This window comes from Desmodus rotundus, chromosome X (genome assembly GCF_022682495.2).
Source record: "Desmodus rotundus isolate HL8 chromosome X, HLdesRot8A.1, whole genome shotgun sequence".
NCBI lineage: Eukaryota > Metazoa > Chordata > Mammalia > Chiroptera > Phyllostomidae > Desmodus > Desmodus rotundus.
Genome location: NC_071400.1, coordinates 76763536 through 76770581, shown reverse-complemented (window position 1 = coordinate 76770581; position 7046 = coordinate 76763536). Strand labels below are relative to the sequence as shown.

General features: G+C 44.4%; 1 pseudogene; it reads left to right on the top strand.

Annotated features, from left to right (window-relative positions):
• The first annotated feature begins 4950 nt into the window (after positions 1-4950).
• LOC112301997 (ferritin heavy chain pseudogene) lies at positions 4951-5502 on the top strand (annotated as a pseudogene).
• Positions 5503-7046: the final 1544 nt, after the last annotated feature.

Genomic DNA, 7046 nt, shown 5'->3' with positions numbered 1-7046 from the left:
TTTAGAAGTCTCAATTCCTAGGCCCCATCCCATGCTGACCCTATTAACCTCTGGGGCAGGACCTCAATATCCCCGGCATTGAAAAACCGTGCAAATAAGTGCCTTGCTACCCAAAATGTGGTCTATGGAGCAGCATGTCGGTGTTACCTGAGAACTGGTTAGCAATGCAAAATCTCACGCCTTATCCCAGACCTACTCAATCAGTGTCTATGTTTAAGAAGACTGAAGGTGATGAATATGATGAACTGAGAAGCACTCTTCAGCATCCTGGTTGTCAAACATGGCTGCACCTTGGATCACCTCAGGCACTGGAAAATAACAGTGATGCCTCCACTTAACTCACTTAGCCATACACTCACGTAAGTACCGAAGCAAACATCATAAAAATGTACTGTATCTTCAATAGCAATTATTGAACTGTCAAGTATCTGGAGTTTGACTGGAAATGAGTCATTACCATTTATTTATATATATCCTATTGCTGTGTGTGCACCACAATGACAGTTAGTAGGTGAGACGGAGTTCATACGTCCCACAAAGCCTAAAACTTTTATTATTTTGTCTTTTCCTGAAATGTTTGCTGCCCCTTGTCTATAGTAACATGCCCTTAAATTTAACTAAACCACCAAATATCTTTAACATTTTAATTGTTTTCATGTGTTCAATATGCTTGTTTCAGTTTTATCATCCATTTCCCTACCACCACAATCCTTTGGTAGAAAGGAAAGCAATTCCTGTAGTTAATTTAGTCTAAGATACTGATGACTTAATTCATTGTCTCAGCAAAAATAGTATGGCTGACTCCTGAGCACTAATCCCACAGTCGTTTTACCCCCTGTTACTTACTAAGAGAACACTACATTTTTTTTGCAGTGCCAATCTGTGCAGGTCCGTTGCACACAACAGAATTAGTCTGAATCAATCATGAAAGTTTTTTTCAAACAATCTCCTCAAGATGCTTGTTTTGGTAATCTCTCCTGCCGATAGGGTGATGATATGACTGGGTTTTGACTGAGGTTGTAAATAAAAATGGCCTGGATTTCTGATAAAATTTTACTTGCCTGATAAAGTGATGAGCTTTGTGAAAAGTAATCATTTTGTCTCTATTCCTGTCATTCTGACTGTGATTTTGGTATGAGGGTGTGATGCCAGGTACAAGGGCAGCCCTATGTAACCATGAGGATAGGGCCAAGAGAATTGCAGAACCCAGTGTAGAGTCCTGTTATAATTGAACCAGAAGCATGAACTATGAGGTTTCTTCCCCATCCCACTTCCCACTTCTTGATAAATAAATACAGTGAACTTTATTGCTTAAGTGCCTTTGCGGACATTCAGTTAGTTATGATTCTTATATCTAACAGATATAAGAGAGTATAAGGAGAAGGCATTTTTCAACATCATACTGGAAATATCAGCAGGAACAGTTTGTAAAGGATATGATTGTCTAACCACTATGCTGTGCACCTGAAACTAATATAAAATTAGATTGACTGTAGACTAATGGAAAATTTTTTTTAAATTAAAAATATTAAATTTATCTTTCCCCCCAGTTTTTAAAAACCCAGTATTGCCAAATGCATGAATATGTGAGGAATGGTTTCTGGTGCTTTCCAGACATTTTGTGTGGGTCACTCTAACAACAACCCCATGAAATATAGACATCCCCTATTTTACCTCTAAGAAAATGGTTTCAGGGTAGTGTCACTGTCTGGAACTAGACAGCCAGTAAGTGATGGAGTCAGAATCATCTGGTTTCAGAGGAGGTAATGTCTTTATGTGGTTTCTATTGTTCTGTCATCTCATTTTGGGGGACTATGTGATCCATATCACATAGGTGATTAGATTTAAGCAACAGACCTGTGAGATGAGTCCCTTCATTTCAGTTTTATAAATAATTGGCAGTTAGGTTTGGAGGTGGTGTTTGCATGTTCATTCCTGGTGTTCAGGCCCAGAGTGCGGGCTCTCTGTGTTGCGTTCAGTCCCACATGACCTATTCTCCTTTTGACGTTCACTAAGTACTGCAGCTCCCTAAATCTCACCTCTATCTCACCTTTCGGCTGCGCTCTCTTTTTAATTCATAGTCTGGCTTCTGAAAGAATGAATTCGTTGTTTTAACTTTTGAAATTACTAATAATATCCACAAAGTTCGGAAAAGAAAACCTATATAGCAATTTATGACGAAGCCTTTTTCTAACATTGTTCCCCAGTTTTCCAATTCTCTCCACTTTCTAAAAGGTAATTTTCTTAGAAGTATTCTGCATATCCTCACAAACACCCGTTTACTGTATATAAAAGCATATACAGATACATAGAATCCTTATCTAAAATATAGCATAATAGATAGGACCTGTACTTTTCTTTTTTCTCCTTAGCAACATGAAATAACGAATTTTTTAAAGATTTTATTTATTTATTTATAAGGGAAGGGAGGGGGAAAGAAGGAAGGAAAGATCAATGTGTGGTTGCCTCTCTTGTGGCCCTCACTGGGGACCTGCCTGCTACCCAGGCATGTGCCCTGACTGGGAATCGAACTGGTGACCCTTTGGTTCTCAGCCTGTGCTCAATCCACTGAGCTACACCAGCCAGGGAGAAATAACGAATTTTTAACGGTCGTTTTACATACTGGTCATGAGGGATACTTTGGGACTTGAGATTCTTCCTGTTGTCTTTTATACCACAAGAGCTACTAACTCCTCCCTCCTTGATTGGTTTCATTCAAATGTCCTGAATACAAATCTTAACACTTTTCTGAAATATTGCATCTCAATTAAAGAGGTTTTACTTTATAAAAGCTGTGTGCCACCTTGCAAAAAAAAAAAAAAAGCCCCAAAACAGTATCTGAGGTAACAGTACGTAACCCAATTTAGTCTGCTTCTTCTTCCTCTTGCTATATCATCTTGAGCTGGTAGGAAAATAAATTAAATTGGCACTGGTAACACACAGCATAAATATTGTTGCTCAGCAAAGTGTCCATCCCCTAGTGACAGTTTTCAATGTAATGCCTTAGTTCTCACACAGCACTTTGCAATTTGCACGTGTTCTACCTTTTTATTTTCTCCAGAAGTTTGAGCTTCTTATTCCTACTTTATAGATGAGGAAATGTTTTTATTTTTATTTTTATTGAATTTATTGGGGTGACATTAGTTAATGAAATTACATAGGTGAAGAAATTACAGATGTTAAGCGACTTATATGTTAGTCCAGCCATTTTCCCTAGAATATCCAAGTGGATGATAAGAAATCTTATCAATTGTGAACAACTTCCAGATATACAACTACCTCTCTGTGGAGTGCCCCAACTTGCAGGTATGCTCCGAACAAGGCAGCTTTGGGAGTTAAGATTGTGGTTTTTATCCCTCGTCGGATAGCCTTTCCTCCCCTTCCCTGTGATACTTGTTCAAGGAAGGGAGAAGCCATGTGAGCACTGGGTATAAACGCTGCTGGGCCCTCCTCAGCAACACAACTGGGAACATTACCCACTTCCAAACTTCACAGGGCGGGTTCTGAGCTAGTTCATCAAAGACTGCAAGACATTCTCAGATCTGGTCTGAATAATGAGTACTCCTTCAGGCCTTGAAACACTCAAGCCCTATTCACAAATTGTGTCAAGAAAATCTGAAACAGAAAATCCAACATTTTATAAGAGGGAAATGAATATTTTTGATAAGTTAGTGTACATACTGAATTTTGGTCTAAAACTCATCTACTGTGTGAAACATGTACCCCTCAGGACTCCCCTGTGAAGTGGTTGTCAGACCTCTCTGGCAGCCTCAGATTACGTTTATCACTTGTGTAATTTTAGTCTGATAGAAAATGACTGAGACCTGTTTATGATTCTTTCTTCATTAAACAAATCTCCTACATTGCATTATGCTTAAGATTCTTGTAAAAATGTGATTTAATTCTTATAGAAATACCTGATTAGGCTCATAGAAATTTGTGTGAGTGTGAGTATAATTGTCAACCACTCGTTTTCATTCCCTAAGCACTGGTCTACCAAGTCTTGGAGACACTGCTCTTTTGGCTGCTTTTTCAGTAAGATAAAGGACTACTTACATGGCTTACAGTGGCATAAACTGGGTTTATTTGTTTGAATGAATACCATGCGATCTCACCTTTAACTGGAACATAATCAACAAAAGAAAAAAGTGAACAAAATATAACCAGAGACATTGAAATTCAGAACAATGTAACAATAGCCAGAGGGGAGTGGGGAGAGGATAGTGGGGAGAGGGGTCTATAGGAGCTACTATAAAGGACACAAGGACAAAATCAAGGGGGAGGGTAGCGGTGGGGGAGGGAGGGGGGACTGGCTTCGGTGGGGTGGAGGGATGGGGAACAAGGTCTAGGAGCTCAGTGGGGGTGTCGGAACTGTCGTCATGTAGATGTGAAGTCATTCAAACACAGCTTGTGATATAAAATGTAACCAGTGACACCACAAAAGGGCCATGTTTAATGAAACAATCACATTAGGGCAATATTCAAATAAGTTGCTCAGAGAAATCATGCTGCTGATTAACTCAAAACAGGGGCACTTGTATTCCAGAAGAACATTTTAAAGTGGCATTCAGGGCAGATGCCCAGCACTGTGAGGACCTGACAGCCAGGTTGGCATGAAACTCGGAAAGTGTCATTGCCGCTGGCAACCCTGGGCCCTCCTCCAGCATCCCCGCCATCATGGCCGTTCTGTGACCCCGACCGCAAGTCCCACCCCCGTACCGGATGCTCCTTCCTCCGTCCCTCAACACTATTGAGTGGGTCGCTTCTTCCGGTCCCCCCTCAGAGCCAACCGCAGCGCCTGAGGGCTGACACGTGATCGCGCCTGTGTCGCGTCACTGCCGGACATTCCAGAGCTGCGCAGTCTCCACAGCCCTCCTTGCCACAGCCCACCCGGCAGCCCCGGCTTCTGCGCCGCCATAGTCTTGGTGCCCTGTGCCTGTGCCTGAAGACATGGAGGTGCTGCCCGAGCCTTCGCTTGTGCGCCAGAACTACCACCCTGAGTGTGAGGCCGCCGTCAACGCCCACATCAGCGTCCACTTCCACGCCTGCTACGTGTACTCGTCCATGGCCTTCTACTTCGACCGTGAAGACGTGGCCCTGAAGCACTTCAGCCAGTTCTTCCTGCAGAGGTCCAACAAGGAGAAGGAGCACGCGGAGAGGCTGATGCGGCTGCAGAACCTGCGCGGGGGCCGAATCCGTCTGCGGGACATCAGCAGTCCTCCCTGGGATGAATGGGACAGCGGCCTGAGGGCCATGAACTGCGCCTTGCACCTGGCGAAGAACGTGAACCAGAACCTGCTGCACCTGCACCTGCTGGCCACCGTGAGGGGAGACGGCCACCTGTGCCATTTCCTGGAGAGTCACTACCTGCAGCAACAGGTGATGTTCATCAAAGAGTTGGGGGACCACGTGATCACGCTGCGCAAGATGGGCGCTCCGGAATCCGGCCTGGCAGAGTACCTGTTGGACAAGCTCACCCTGGACGACCGCAAGAAGGACTGAGCCTGGACTGCCTTCCCGATAGCCACGGGGTGAGTTCCCCTGGTCACCGTGCTGAGCGTGCCTATTGCCACGTTGGCCTTGCAAACCGTTCACTTAAGTTTTCATGTTCCAGCGTTACCAATTCTTCTATTAAAGTTATTGGTTCCTAAAGAAATTAAGGTGTTTCATCGATTCCTGTGCGAAAAAACCCTTGCCTTTTAAGTTTTAAAACAGGTATGCAGCAGTCTCTCCACCACCGCCCCCCACCCATGCCCCAAAGAAGTGCAACTCGGTATCTCCAAGGATGGAGGGAGGAGGTATTCTGTGGACCCTACATGGAGGAGGGGGGGGTATTCCCCAGACACTGGATACGGGGCAGGGTATTCTCTGGGCCTTGGAATAGAGGGAGGGGCATTCCGTGGGACCCAGGATGGAGGGAGGGTGTATTACCTGGACCCTGGATGGAGGGTGGGGTTATTCCCTGGGCCCCAAATGGAGGGAGAAGGCATTCCCCGCGCCCTGGGGGGTATCACTGTGTCCATGTAAGGACGGAGGGATTATTCCCTGAAGCCTCAATAGAGGGAGGGGTATTCCGTGAGACCCAGGATGGAGGAAACGGGTATTCCCTGGACCCTGGATTGAGGGAGGGGGTATTCCCTGGACCCTGCAGGGAAGGGGTATCCCTGGGACCCTGGAGAGGATGGGTGTATTCCCTGGACTCTGAACGGAAGGACAGCATATTCCCTGGACCCTGGATGGAGGGAGTGGATATTCCTTGGGACTATGGAAAATGCAGAATTAATCTTCCGCTTATATAACATCTGCTATATGGCAGGGGGTGGTGAGATGGATGGTCTGGGGCCCTGGTGAAAATAGATGTATGTCCATGCTAAAAGTACAAAGCCTGGCATTAAAATTATCTGTGTGCTTGCCCTGGAGAAACAATAGAGACTGGGCAAAAATTAGAGGGTTCTTACATTTTACCTGAAGGTTTTTAGTTTATTAAAATATGGAAATGTTAATGTTTCTAAACAATATCTGGCTAGCAAGATGAAGTCCCCAGAAGCCATCACGGCAGAGTACCACTTTGACAAGCTCACCCTGAGCAACTGCAATGATAACTGAGCCTTAGGCTGGCTTTCCCAGAGACATGGGAGTGACTTCCCATGGTCCCCATGGTGGACATGCATATTACCCTGACAAAACATCCAAATACAGTTTTTTGCTTTGGTTGTACTCTTTCTTTCATTAGCGCGACATGGTACCCCAAACCGCAAATTATCTCCATAGGACTGAAAAATACAAAGTTAAGGCTGAAGGTCAAATTTCTGATATTGAGTACGAAGTAGAATAAATCCCCTTGCACGTTATAAATGACTCAGTGCTTTGCAAAATGTAGAGGGTGAGGGAGAGCTGACGCTGGGAAACCAGTTAACACGAGTGTCAGACTCATTTTCACTGGGGGCCACATCAGCCTTGTGGTTGCTTTCAAAGGGCCCAATGTAATTTAGGACTGTATACATGTAACTACTCCTTAACTAGGGCCAAGGAGCTCAGTGCTGCTG